We start from the raw sequence: 15,295 nt of genomic DNA, 5'->3' as shown, positions 1-15,295 counted from the left end.
GAGGGAGAGGGAGAGGTCGGCTTCAAGGCCGCGGGTGACATGCTGAATGTATCGGCGCAACTAGAGTGAATAGGCTGTGGGTGAATAGGCGCTACTCAGTTTTTCGTTTTTTTCCGGTTTTTATCAATGCGAAAGTAAAGATGGTAACTTTGATAGAAAAGGTGACCCTACAATGATGCAATGCAATAGGGCAAGTAAAGTAAGTAGTAAAGAAAGTAAATGGGTAAGTATGAGAGAACGAGACAACTGGACGGAAGCGGAGACGAGGCGATATGTTTTACCGCGGTTCCTCCCACAAGAGGGAGTACGTCTGCATTAAGGAGAGGTGTGGACCACTAAGATCCAACAGCCACTAAGGGCATCTCCAACGCGGCGACCCATCGTGCATCCGGATGGATCCCGGCGGACAAAAACGTGGCCCAACGCGGCCACGCATTGCAAATGCGGATGGTCGCGGTGTCCGGAACGATCCAAACTCGGCCCCAATTTGGGCTAGGTTTGCGTGGCCGAGGATGGCACGTGGTGTCCTTGCACGTCCGCCTGGTCCGCGCGTCCGGCCCACCTGTCGGTGCCTGAGTCCTATTAAATAAGGACTAGGGAGGGGGACTGTCCCTATCCAGTTCCCACTCCCCCACTCCACTCCGCCTGCAACGAGCTCGAGCTCGAGCTTTCACGCCGCCATGGCCCCGAAGCGTGAGTTCGAGCCATCCGCCAACGACCACGAGGCCGATAGCAGCCGGCGAGCCTGGGAAAGGGCGCAGTGGTCGCTCTGGCCGGAGTCCCCGGCGCCCTCCTGTGTGTCCAGACGGAACAGCGTGTCGCCGCCGGGGGCATCGTCCTCATTGACAGCGACGACGATGAGTACTACTGGGAGTAGGGTGGCGTACCGGCAGCCACCGCGTCCCAAACCATAGACTAGGGTTTCCTCCATTTTTTAGTTTAATAAAGCCCATATAGGGCTTTATTTTGTGTAAAAATTGCCCAAAATAGGGCTAAGTTTAAATGAACTTTAGTTTAAATTTAATTTGTTTTTGTTTTTTCTTATTTTTTTGTTATCTTTGACTTTTGCGGTGCATCCGCGCGGAACCATCGGCCAGGTCCGCGTGTCCGTATGACCACCCAAATGGCACCATCCGGACGGGCCAACACGTCTGATTTGGGTCGCCGCGTTGGAGATGCCATAAGGCTTCACCTTCTTCCTCGTGAAAAACCCACAAATGGGTTTCCACTTCTTTACTAATAAGGCCGGTCGAGGCGGCTATTCCTTCACACAAGGTTATGGCGAGCTCTACAATATCGGAGGCTCCATAACATCCGATCGAGGCAGGTCGATTTGGGTCAGTCCCGCCCTAAGTACATTGCATGGATTTGTTTGCCAAAATAAAAACTGGGTTTCCTCTTCTTTTTATTTTTGTGTAGCTTTGACTACAAAAGTGTTTCAAGTTATGATTTCTCAGGTTTATAGGATCAATCATTGAATTTTCTATAACTTGTATAAACATAATGATTTTCGAATTTTGAAAAATAAATAAATCACTAGAGCTGTAGAGGCAGAAATCCCTATTTAAATATTACGCACTTGGTTTGGATCCAACCCAAGTCAAAGTTTCCATTGAGCCCGCGTACGGCGTACTGAGCACAGTTGGCTCCCTCCCCGGAAAACTTGTTTTTACATGCGCCGGTACCTATCGAAGTGACGTCAGCAATGATGTCAGATATGTGCTGACCAATTTTTTCACAAAATTGTGAAACAAATTTGAAACATAGTTGAAACATAACTGAAACACTAATATTTTTGTGAAACAAACCGTAGTGATGTCAGCAATGATGTCAACAGTTTCACTTTTTGTCAGACTGTTTCACAATGTTTTCCATGTATCACTTTAGTTTCAAAAAAGTTTCACTTGTGTTTCAATTATTAGTTTTATATTAGACAAATGTCAAAAGCTTCACCAATCTTAAAGCACAGAGTGGACGGTAGATGTGACACCTACACCTACCGGCTCCTTTAAAATCGCCGCTCTCCTCCCTCCCCTCTTTCCCTCACTCGCTCTATCTACCCTCCTCTCTCTCTCTCTCTTGCCGCCGCCGCCGCTGTTCGGAATCGATTTCCCAAATCGAGAAGGGGCGGAAGAATCTAGGGATGTCCTCGCCGACAGCGGTCGTGGGAAGCAGCCGGGCCCGCGTGGTTCGGCCGCAGAGTCGGTTCTTGCCCTACTGTTGCGGTCAGAAACCCACCGGCGGGCAGCGACTGGCAACACCGTAGAGCCGGGAACAACTAGGGCTGCGGCTGGCCCCAGTCCCTCAGAGCGACGGCCCGCAAAGCCTTCTGGTCACACGTCCGATGCTGCCGCAAGGGCGTGCCACCTGACCTATACCTGGTCAGGAAGGTGTTGGATGATGCCTCGCTTAGTTTCCTGCATGGCATACACGTAAACATTAAATACGAGCCTCGATCGGCTCTCAGGTTGTCTTGTGAATCGGCTCAAAGAGCCGATTCACCCATGATTCGTACGAGGTGTACGAATATATGGTGGTCCTGCTTGATCAAGATAAAGCTAATGCGATCTACGACGATTTAGGGTTTTCACCGCATAATCGGATCATCCTACTCACGATTGGGCCTCGCGCTCGCGTACGGTGACCGTAAGCCGATCCTAGACAGGGCCTAAAAACCAACACGAGGTTGATCCTCGGAACGTCCTGTCTAGGGCTAGCAAACTTCACCCTACACGCCGCTGGATCCTCCAACCCTTTGTAAGGCCTAACTATTGCGGATATTAAACTAATCCTTGAAGAACAAGGATGCAACCGTAACGGATCGGATCTACTAAACAATGATCAAGCGGGTGCCGCCCCTACACCTAAGATAGGTGTAAGGGCGGCTAGATGTATAAGGGTTGCACTACGACAGCATATGATACGAAGAACAATGCTAACCCTAACACATCTAAGATAACTACGTTGCTCGCCATCAAAAAGGCTTCAGCACGAGCAACGCATGAACAACGTGTATAAGCTTGTGCTGCCTAGATCGCAAGATGCGATCTAGGCAGCATGGTGCTTACCAGGAGAAACCCTCGAGACGAAGGAGTTGGCGATGCGCCGAGATTTGTTTGTGTTGAACGTTGGTTGTTGTTTATTTCATAAACCCTAGATACATATTTATAGTCCAAGGGACTTTCTAGTTCGGGCGTGCACCTAACCGTGCACGGGTAAAACTCTAACTCCTAACCGACACGTAATCTAATATGTTACAGATACAAGGGCAAACTAGCCCAAACTTTGCATGTAAGGCCGATTCACGTATTTCTTCTATATATATATCTTCAAGCCCATCTTGATCGCGGCCTACCTCTGACTTGGTCAAATTCTGGTGATAACACATGCCCCCCTGGTTTTGGAAGTGACATTTCCAAAATCATTATGCCTTTCCTTCGTCGGGTCATGTTGTGGCAGAACAGAGACCTGCCGCAGAATCTTCCATCATTTCGCCTAGTCTCCTGGACTTCTCTGCACGAATTGATAATTTCGGCATCACGTCCTCGAGAACTGTCACGGCATTAAATCTCTACTACACCCCCTTTATTTATCTATGCTGAACGGTTCGCCACTTCATCCTTCTGCTCCAAACTAGCCTTCAGCCAAAAAACCCTCTCCTTTCATGGCCATGTCGTCCTCTTCCTCTTCTTCCGTTTCCCTCCAATCCTCCTCCTCAACGAGTCGATTCCAGAACCCAACCAGATGGAGGCGTACAACCGGCGCGCTCCCAAGCATTGGGACAAGCGGGAGTGGGACTTCGAATTCGTGCCAGAGGGCGAGGAACTCGTCTGGTCAGATGGGGCCATGCCCCTAACTGACGGGGAGGATGACCTCCGATTCCTGATCGACGGAGCACTGGAGGCGGAGAGCGACGACGACGACCCTCCCTTCCGGGGTAAATTTACCTCCGTCACCAAAGAAAAAGAGGATGACGAAGACGAAGACATCTCCTCCGTCATGAAGAAGGAACAGGAGGACGACACCTCCTCCGACGAACCGCCGCCAAAGCGCATCCGTGGCTGGGCTTGGTCAGATGAGGATGATGACGATGACGAGGAAGAAGCCTCCGCTGAAGGTTACAGTAGCAGCAACGAGGAACTCGCCGACAGCAGCAATGACGATGGCTACCTCAGTGACGGCGAGGACAGCAACAGCCCTTAGAGTAGGGATCTACTAGCATAGGATTAGCTGTAGTAATCTGTTCCTTTTGTCGAACAATCGGATCTTCTTTGTAAGAAATCTTATTATCAATGAAAAAACTTCCTTCGATTTTGCCGATGTCCTTCATGCTGATTTTAGCCGTTTGTTAGCCTAACCAATGCTCAATGTCAGGTGGCAACGCATTAGCTTCTCTCAATGATCTGCGAGACAGGCCAATTCAGTCATCCCTCCAAGTTAGACAGCTCCGCCGATGATGATAGCACTTGGTACAGCTATTCGCAGCAGGCTGGTGATTTGGTCTTTTAGGACAAGCTGCCCCTCGAGCCTCAGTCAAGGCGAGCAAGGTAGTGAATCAGCCAAATGTGCCGCCATTGGCCTCACGTCATAATGCAAAGCCAGCCGATTTCAACAAAATCGGCTCCTCAGAACAGAGAATCTTCAGGGCGAGGTGCCCCCCGAGCTTCCTCAGTCCACTTCTTGCTCCATTGAACCTCTGATTATAACAGTTACACCTCTTGAGTCGATGGCCATGTATCGGCTTTATATCCTTAAGTCGATGTCTGCTGCATCGGCTGTGCTTAAATTTTTTTTGAATTTTTTACGGCCGATTTATGTGTCGGCCCCCATTCTTCAATACCCATCATCAAAGGATATCTTGGGTTGCTGGGTATTTGCAAGACGCTTCTACTGCATATCCTCGTGTTTTATCCACCTGGGTGCCCCCCGAGCCGATTCTTTCAAGGGATTTGATGGTATCGGCTCTGTTGGACCAAATGTTGAACCCAGGCAGAATGGATGGTGAGGATAATTTTGGCCGATTGCTGGAATCGGCCTCCATGTTGCTTGTTCGGTGAAGGTTTTGTAATGTCCCTCCATAAATTTTTTGGGGCCGATCACAAGGATCAGCCTCGCCACGTTTGCTCATTGATTTGCTCCAGCTACATGGTTAGGCCAGTGGATACGACCAGCCTAACTTCATCCTCTGTCATGTCGATGCGCTCGCCGTCGTCCACCTTGAGTGCATCATTTAATCCTCGAGCAGTAAACTCCGTTGGGAGGATGAGCACCATGTTTGTGCCAGCCGATGTCTCATCATCGGCTTTCCTTTGTCTGGGGCGCCACTCTTTTCTTTGTGGCCGACCTTCTTCGTCCAGGGTTCGCTGAATTTTGGCGGCCAGATCAGGCCGTGCCTTCCTCAACGTGTGCAGGTATAATCTTTCCGCTTCTTCCAGCCCACGTAGACGCTGAACCCTTCGCTTCTGGGAACGGATGAGCCCATCAGGGCACCATCTTGGCCGATGATACTTGTCTTCTTCATCATCGTCCTCTAGTTCCTCGAGATCTTCCACCCGAGCGGACTCAGCATGCTTGTTCCGAGGCGGGAGAGGCCCTAGGCGTTTGAACACAGACACGTTAGCTGCATCCTTCTTCTTCTGTTTGCATTCCGGGCAGTTGCCGATTGTTGGCAATCGGCTCATTCCTGAATCCTAGCAGTGTCTGAAGAAGGGGCAGTCCCAGTGCCTATCCTCGTCGTCTTGTTCCCTGGACCTTTCCTTGGCGTGGCGCTCGTATCGCTCCTCGTCGTGATCATGCCGACGACGTCTCCTGTCGTCCCTGGCCAGACGATCCTTTTCATCATCATCGTTGTACCGTCGGCATTGGTCATACTCACTCACATACTTGTTGAGGAGGTGATCAGAGAGAGGTCGCTGATATCTTATGTTCTTCACTTCTCCCTCTGTGACGTAGCGCTTGCCGTCGTGGCGGAGCCGATCGCGTGGAGCGGCTTCCTCTGTGTCTTTGCTATGAGAGCAGCTGCCCTCATCTCCGTCCTTACCAGAGTGGTGCCCAGGTCCTACCATGTTGATATTGCACGATAAATCTGGCTGGCACTCTCCATGGTAAGTGTACTCCACCATGTTAATGGCGGGGAAGGGGTGTGTGTCGACCTTCATGGCGTACTGGTTGAAAATTAATCGCCCTTTCTCTATCGCCATTTGGATCTGCTGACGCCACACCCTGCAGTCGTTAGTGGTGTGGGTGAACGTGTTGTGCCACTTGCAGTATGGCTTTCCGTTCAGCTCCTGCACTGTAGGGATCTTGTGGCCTTCGGGTACCTTTATATGCTTCTCCGTGAGTAAGAGATCGAAAACCTGCTCAGTTTTGGTCACGTCGAAGTCGAACCCTTTTGGAGGGCCTTGTGGCTTAACCCATTTGCAGGACACGGGGCCTGCCGCTCGAGTCCATTCAGCCACTGCTACCTCTCGATCTCCCGCAGCACCTTCATCCTCGTCGTGACCCACCAGGGCCACTGCACGCTTGAATTTGTCCTGGTAAACATCTGGGTGGCGCTGTTCATATGCTGACAGCTTCTGCACCATGTGCGCCAATGAAGGGTAGTCTGCTTGGGAGGCCACGTCCTTGATCGATGATGAGAGACCCACCACCGCCAACTCGACTGCTTCTTTTTCACTAACGTGAACCGAATAGCATCGGTTCCTCACGGTCCTGAAGCGCTGGATGTATTCTGACACTGTTTCCCCACGCTTCTGTCGTACTTGTGCTAGATCGGCAATGCCAGCCTCGGAAGCCTCTGAGTGATACTGCTCATGGAATTTCTCCTCCAATTGCTTCCAAGTCCGGATTGAGTTCGGTGGCAGCGACGTGTACCACCCGAAAGCCGATCCTGTGAGGGACTGTGCGAAGAACCTCACACGCAGCTCGTCTGATGCTGAGATCGTGCCCAGCTGTGCCAAATATCGGCTCACATGCTCGATGGAGCTGGAACCATCTGATCCGCTAAACTTTGTGAAGTCGGGAGCCGATATTTGGGTGGTAGCGGGATCAATTCGTACTCGTTAGGGTACGGCTTGGTATAGCCGAACGTCTTCCTTTTCGGCATCATGCCGAACTGGTCTTTCAGAATTGTACAAATCTGATCCGCGGTGATGGTTGAAGGTGTCGAACCCTGAAGATTCGCCGGGGTGGCATACTTAGCCAGCCATGCTTGCTTTTCCGGTTCTGATCCAACTGCAGGAGCTGGGCTCTGGAGGTTTGTCGGAGTGGCGTACTTAACTAACCACGTTTGCTTCTCAAGATCTGCTCCCGACGTTCCTCCCGCTGTTCCAGAGGCCCTGGTGTTGTAGCCTGGTTCGAGAGTGCCCGAGTGCTTGCCGTCCGAGTACGTATGCGCACGCGTATCCGTGCGGGATCTCCTTGGGCGCCTCAGGTAGGAATTGGTAGTCACTAGGATCACCACCAATCTTGTAGACGACGTATGCCGATGAGTTCGGCACTTCTGGTGCCGCCATGCGAACGGCAGCGGCGGATGGGACTGGAGTTGCATCTCTCCTTTGTAAGTCCCCAGAGCTGGTCCCGATGGAGAAAACCGATGGCTCATGATTTCCTGGATCACGCGCAGAGCGACACGCTCCAAAGTGTTCACCAGGCTCTCAGAGTGGCGGTGCAGCGAATGAGCCATCATGAAGTTGACCTCCCGACGCGGCGACCTGGTACGTTCTCCTGACGGGGCGGACAGGTCCACTCCATCGAGCGCGCCTTCAGGTGAGAACCCCTTCCACCTGACGCCATGGGAGCGGGTTCTGTGGAAAGAGCCGATGAGTTCGGCCTCGAGGACTGCCTTGATCTCGTCATGCTTCTTCTTGAGCTCGTCAGTCAGATCCTCGTACTTGACCGGAGTGCTTTCCGCCATCTCGGATGTAGATGGCGATGCGGTGGATGTCGAAGGTTGTCCCACCGGGCGTGCCAGAATGTGTTGCGGTCAGAAACCCACCGGCGGGCAGCGACTGGCAACACCGTAGAGCCGGGAACAACTAGGGCTGCGGCTGGCCCCAGTCCCTCAGAGCGACGGCCCGCAAAGCCTTCTGTTCACACGTCCGATGCTGTCGCAAGGGCGTGCCACCTGACCTATACCTGGTCAGGAAGGTGTTGGATGATGCCTCACTTAGTTTCCTGCATGGCATACACGTAAACATTAAATACGAGCCTCGATCGGCTCTCAGGTTGTCCTGTGAATCGGCTCAAAGAGCCGATTCACCCATGATTCGTACGAGGTGTACGAATATATGGTGGTCCTGCTTGATCAAGATAAAGCTAATGTGATCTACGACAATTTAGGGTTTTCACCGCATAATCGGATCATCCTACTCACGATTGGGCCTCGCGCTCGCGTACGGTGACCGTAAGCCGATCCTAGACAGGGCCTAAAAACCAACACGAGGTTGATCCTCGGAACGTCCTGTCTAGGGCTAGCAAACTTCACCCTACACGCCGCTGGATCCTCCAACCCTTTGTAAGGCCTAACTATTGCGGATATTAAACTAATCCTTGAAGAACAAGGATGCAACCGTAACGGATCGGATCTACTAAACAATGATCAAGCGGGGTGCCGCCCCTACACCTAAGATAGGTGTAAGGGCGGCTAGATGTATAAGGGTTGCACTACGACAACATATGATACGAAGAACAATGCTAACCCTAACACATCTAAGATAACTACGTTGCTCGCCATCAAAAAGGCTTCGGCACGAGCAACGCATGAACAACGTGTAGTAAGCTTGTCTTGCCTAGATCGCAAGATGCGATCTAGGCAGCATGGTGCTTACCAAGAGAAACCCTCGAGACGAAGGAGTTGGCGATGCGCCGAGATTTGTTTGTGTTGAACGTTGGTTGTTGTTTATTTCATAAACCCTAGATACATATTTATAGTCCAAGGGACTTTCTAGTTCGGGCGTGCACCTAACCGTGCACGGGTAAAACTCTAACTCCTAACCGACACGTAATCTAATATGTTACAGATACAAGGGCAAACTAGCCCAAACTTTGCATGTAAGGCCGATTCACGTATTTCTTCTATATATATATCTTCAAGCCCATCTTGATCGTGGCCTACCTCTGACTTGGTCAAATTCTGGTGATAACACCTACAGAGAGGAACAAGACGAGGAGAGGTCGCGGCTCCTCTCCAAGATGGACGCTTTCTACAGCGAGGCGTACCGCTGTCTCCCCGACGAGACGAGGCGCGCTGTGCTCGGTAGCCTGTACGACGCCGGCGTATGCATCAGCCTGCTTGACCCCGTCTCCAACGTCGTAGCCAACGCCCTCGTCGACCCTGCCTCCGTCACACGCCGGGATCCCAATCCCAACCTCACCGCCGACGAGACCAAGCTTCGAGAGGAGATGGGCAAGCGCTCAGTCGACGGCCTCGTTGACAAGGTATTAACTTGCCAATGCCTACGGATTGTAGACTAGGGTTTAGTTAGATGTAGAGGGCAAGTAGATCTCGAAGGTTTCAGCCGAAAAGTACTCGACGAATATGAAAGCTAGGGTTTTAGAAACAATGATTCGATGATCTCTGCATCCCTCGATTCCCCCTTATATAGGAGGAGGAGCCGAGGGAGTCGTGCTGTACAAGTTACAAAGTCCGGGAAGGTTTCTAACTCATCCCGTAAGATTACAAATAAGACTTTCTGTTACAACTCTAGCTTTCCTTAATAATATCTTGGGCTTCCGAATCTTCTTATTCTTCGGGTAATGGGCCTTCAATAAACCCCGGGTACTATCTTCGGCAGGCCCATTTGGGATGCCTATGTCAGTAGCCCCCAAGATTTTGCTTGAATCGTAGAGTCAGGGAAAATCTCCACTGTTTATTTTTACTCGACAACTTAAACTTTTCTATATTTCTTCATATAAATTTCTATATTGTACAGGGATAATGGTAGTTGGGGCTAGTTCATCTGACGGATCAGGTACTAGTTAACTATAGTGGCAATCCGCAAAAACCTACTTCAAAATCACGTCCCTGGACATGATTTCGGGATACTGGTGTAAACTTCGACAGGTGCCGCTTAAGGTCTTACCATTCAGTCGAGTCCCAGTCATATTTATCGGGTACCTAACGCGTCCGTTAGGATTTTTCTTCGTATCTGTTGATACGGATAAAAGTAGCAAACCGACGTCAGAGACGGCGCCACGCCTCACAGAATAAATCTGGGGTCTTACCTTCGCAAAGTTTTGCGGCATTCAGAAATTGATCGCAACTTCGGCGTTCTGAGAATATATTGTCGAGTGCTTATTCGGCTGATGGAATGGCACATTTTATCGAGTCAAAGATGACTTATATTGCTCTCCCGATGGGAGTATATGCAGAGTTATTTATAACTCGAAATATACTCTTTTGCTTTTCTATCTTTCTTCTTTTCATTGTGTCTTTCTTTTTTTTTCTTTTTATAATTTCATCGGGCACGCGAACAGCGTTCCCGATGGGAGTAGCCCCCGAGGCTACAGCCAAGGACTTGTGCTTGGTTGTAGGCTCCACGCTTTATGCCGCTATATTTTCTTTCTCTCCCGAAGTTTTATAATTTCTCGGGTGCGCGAACAGCGCTCCCGATGGGAGTAGCCCCCGAGGCTATGAACAAATACTTGTATTTGATCATAGGCTCACGCCATTTCTATTGTGTCTTTCTTGATCTTCTCATTTTTCCAAAGTAGCCCCCGAGCATTTTACCAAAAACTTGTATTTGATCAAAGGCTCTCCAATATTTTTGCATGTCGCCTTTTAATGCAGCTGTTGAGTCGAATTTTTCTTTCTGCCAAGGTGACGTTATTGCTGACGATAGCCACGATTGTAAGTCAAAAAATCGCGAGAAATTTTCTCCCGCTGCCTTGTGGGCCCAATTGATCCACTATCTTGACACGTCGTGCAAGTGGGGGACACACGTCCTCCGCTTTTTCTGGCGCACGCACCGTAACTTCCCCAACGTTGAGTTACTTTTTTACCCTTGTTGCCACGTGGCTATCATCCGTCACACATTTTCCTTATCCAACGGTTCGTCGTTTCACCGCACCCCTATATAAGATCGTCTTCTTCCTCCTTGAGCACTTCCGCTCGCGCCGTCCTCCTTCTCTCATCTGCAAGTTTCCTCCTGCAATCCACAACCTCTTAAGCTCCTCGCCTCCAAACTGCAAATCCTGCGCCATTGTTGATGCCACCGCGTCGATTGACAAGGCACAGCACGCCGGAATCCTCCATGGCTGCTGCGGATCTTGGGGCGGCGGAGTGGGAAAGATCAAAAATTTCCACTCAAGACATCAATATGCTGAAGAAGCTGGGGATCAGCAAGAAGCCGAAGGCATTGTGCTTCCCCAGTGAGGAGAGCTACCCAACCCCTCCAATGGGGTACCGGGTAAGTTTTGTTGATCACCTCATCCGCGGTCTGTCCGCCCCCATTCATCCTTTTCTCCGTGGACTCGCTTTTTATCTACGGTCTGCAACTCCACCACCTCACGCCAAACTCCATTCTTCACATCTCCATTTTCATCACTCTTTGCGAGGCCTTCCTTGGCGTCCAGCCTAACTGGGCGCTATGGAAGCGCATTTTCTTCTGCCGCCGTAATGGCTCGCCCAATGTCGCCTATAATATAGGCGGCGTTGTAATTTCTGTTCGGCCCACTGTTGACTACTTCGACGTCAAGCTTCCTGACTCAGTTCAAGGATGGCGCAAGAATTGGTTGTACAATCAGGAGGAGAACCATGGATGTGCGGAGGACAACATCCCTCCTTTTGATGGCGCCGAAAAAATCTTTCGCCGCCGCTCCTGGGACGCGGAGGCCACCGAAGAAGAAAGGGTGTCGACAGAAACCTTGATGGCTCGTATCCACGAGTTGCAAAATACTCGCGGCAAAGAGTTATCGGGTATCCAAATCACTGCATACTTTCTTAGGACTAGAGTGCAACCGCTTCAGGCTCGCAAATATCCTCTCTGGAAATATGCCGGCGACAAGGACGTAGATCGGCTGTCGGTGAATTTGGAGGTCAAGGATTTAGAAAGACTTGTCCGAAAAATTTCATCTCTCAGCAAAAAAGATGCTCGTCCCTTCTTCTTGCCGTGTGACACCATTTAGCGCCGCCAATCCACTTCCCAAGGTAATCTTTGTCTATTGTCTTGTTGTTGCTTTGCTATCTTTTTTGTAACTTTTTTCTCGACATCTCTCCCTGTTTTATTTTGCACGAATCATCCGGACCTTGTCTCGCTTCCTCCTCTTCCCGAAGGTGGAGAAGTCGAAGAAAGGGCCATTGTCACTGATGACAATCAAGAGGCTCCGTCTTTTGTGAATGAACCCGTGGATTCTCGAAAATCTGCGGGATCTTCCGAAGGCACCGCGTCGGCACTATCTCCTCCTCCCGCTGTTTCTCCAAAAGGCAAAAGGAAGAGGAATGACGTCGAAGATTCCGGCACTTCCAAAGCCGAAGAAGTTGATCCTTCACACCGAAGGCAACTTATGATCCATATCTCGCATCCCTCGTCAGCTCGTAAGTCACCTTGATTTCCCCTTATTTCTGTAGTCGAAGTTTTTTTGTCTCATCTTGTTTTTTATGCTGTCGATCTTTAATCGCAGTGATGATGAGGAAGAAATACCAACTCATGACGTGGCTCCTCGGACGAGCGCGTCACATACTTTACTTGTTTCGGAGACGCTAATTGAAGGAGAAGAATCCTCGCCTCCTCAACAAAACGTCGTCACCACCACTCCTCCTTCAAGCCCCCTTGCTCCTTCACCAAAAAGGACAAGGGTTGAAACGATCATCGAGCCTGCCCCTCAATTGGGTAGCTCTTCTCATTCGCTCTTAGATGATGTAAGTTTTTGACTTTCCTGCTAGTATCTATATTTCCTCTGTTTACTTCTTCTTGTGCCTTCATATTTTTCTCGTACCGATATTTTCTTTCTCTGCTCTTCTTTGACAGCCCATGATCAAGGAGCTTATTCGCATTGGATCCCAATTCATTGGGTATCGTGAATATGCCAGCAGGACTGAAGGTAACAATTTTTTTGCTTTCATTGTTTCTAATCTTCTTGCTCCTATTCTTGTCGCGATTTTGACTATTCTTTTCTATTTTGGCAGAAAAACTTGCAGAGGCCAACAGGCTTGCCGACACTCTTGCTCAGAAATTGGAGCAAAGTGAAACGGCTCGCAAGAAAGCCGAACTTGACGCTAGCCAAGCAAAAGTAGAGGCTGATGAGGCCAAAGCAAAAGCTGCTAGTGTCGAAGAACTGCAGAAGAAATTTGATGATGCTGAAGCTGCTTTAAACAAGCACAAAGCCGCACAGGACACCCGTGAAAAGGGAATCCTCAAGCGCTTGAACACACAAAATCGTCGCTTCCTCGGTAACTTTGTTGATCCCTTCTATTTTTCTTAAGACTTGCTTTCTTTTGTTTTTACTTGCTGTCAACTAACATATAATTTCTATGGCAGGTCAAACAAGCCAAGATTTTGACCTTGAGAATCCCACCAATGATCCTCTGCTTGACGCACTGTCTTATCTGGAGTTTCATGGCCAAGAAATTCGCGAAGGCGTGGTGAATGCTGACGCAGGATTGTCGAAGTTGTTCCCCTACTTCTTCCCAAAGAAAGAGGAGCCTAAGACTTTCCTTGCCCTTGCCAAGAACTTCAATCCACCAGAGGATCTTGGACTGAAGATACGTCAGGAGAACATGAAGGTTGCTGTTGAGAACACTATTGCCTTGGTCGCTGACAGTCAACAAACTGTTGACTGGATGAAGGTGGGCGACACCGAGCAGATAGAACAATCAAAATGGAGGTCGTTGATCAAGGCAGCCAAGCCCAACACGAAGAAAATCCTGGCCTATCTCGGGATCAAGCCATCTTCAACTCCTAGCTCATCAAGGCCGGAGGTCTAGTTGAATGCCTTTGCTTTTTCTTTCCTTTGCTTTCTCTATTTCTTTTGCTGTTGTCGCCGTTTTAGCCTTGGCAACAATTACTCTGTTAGTCCCTTTGGAGAACTTCTTTTGTAATGTCCGTGTAAACTTTCTAGAAATCAATGAAATTCCTCTTGGTACTATCATTGATCCTGGGACTTTCTTTTCCAGTTAATATTTGATAATTATTCGACCAACCCTTGCTCTCCCGATGCTTCTCCTGCGTCTTCCTTCTCGAAGAAAATACTAGTCGATGATAATCCCTTCGAAGGTTCTTCAAGCAAACATTTGTCGGAAGATTTGCAAGAACTTCAACAACAACTTCAATCCATGAAGAAACAAACTCTGGCAATGATGGAACAATCTCGGAAAGCGTCCGAACAAGAAAAACTTGCTCTCCAACAAGCCAAAGAGGCTATGGCTGCCAAGGATACTGCTGTATTGGAAGCAAAGGAAGCCACAACCCGAGAAAATAGCATGCTCGAGCTAATGTTGGAAGCTAGCACAGATATGTTAGGTACGTTTTTCCAACCTCACAATGCCTCCTCTTTATTTTGCTGTACCCTCTTTCAAATTTCTTGCCTTGTCGCTTAATAGGCTCGGTTCTTGATGCTGCCGCCGAAGATCGAACAGTAAACGAGAGAACGAATCTTCTTGTCAATCTTTCCCTTAACCATGGCTATTTATTCTGGGCCACCCCTGAACGAACCCAACAGATTGTCAGGTTCCAAGATCGTGCTTGCCAAGTGCGAGAATTTCTCAATTTTTGCGCGACGACATTAACCCTTGTTTACAAGACTTTGTTTCCGCGAAATGAGGTTCCCAAAACTCTTCCTGAATTGCTGGAGACATTCAGAGATGCTCCCCGTATTCATAATTTTGTGCGAGCTGAATTGACTGCTGGAGCAAGGTTCGCCATGATTATGATAAATATTTGTCATCCAAAATTAGACCTGACGAAGATTGTTGTTGATTGCCTGGCCAAGAAATCGCGGCGAAAAAATGATATTGACACAATCGATGAGATGGTAGCTCCTGTGGCCGAGTCGATGATAGATGAGCTTCTTCGGATGGACTCATAATTCTTCGTCAAGGGGTCCTATGCTGAACATAAAACAACCAGAGGCTTGTCCATAGATAATATTTTAGGCTTTAACTGATTTGTACCATATTGCAAAACCTTGTGTCTCTATCTTTTTTGATTTCTTTTTTATTTCCGAAGAAATTTGTTGTATATTGCAAAGTGCTCTATATTGTTGGAGCCCCCGAGCCTTCTGGCTAGAGTTTGTACTGTTTTTTTTTCGTCTCGAAGATTTTTCCTTCTGTTGTAATAAGACATCCTTATTTTTTCAT

This window comes from Lolium rigidum, chromosome 4, assembly GCF_022539505.1.
Source record: "Lolium rigidum isolate FL_2022 chromosome 4, APGP_CSIRO_Lrig_0.1, whole genome shotgun sequence".
Lineage (NCBI taxonomy): Eukaryota > Viridiplantae > Streptophyta > Magnoliopsida > Poales > Poaceae > Lolium > Lolium rigidum.
The sequence above is the reverse complement of the archived record's forward strand: the minus strand, read 5'-3'. Positions refer to the sequence as shown.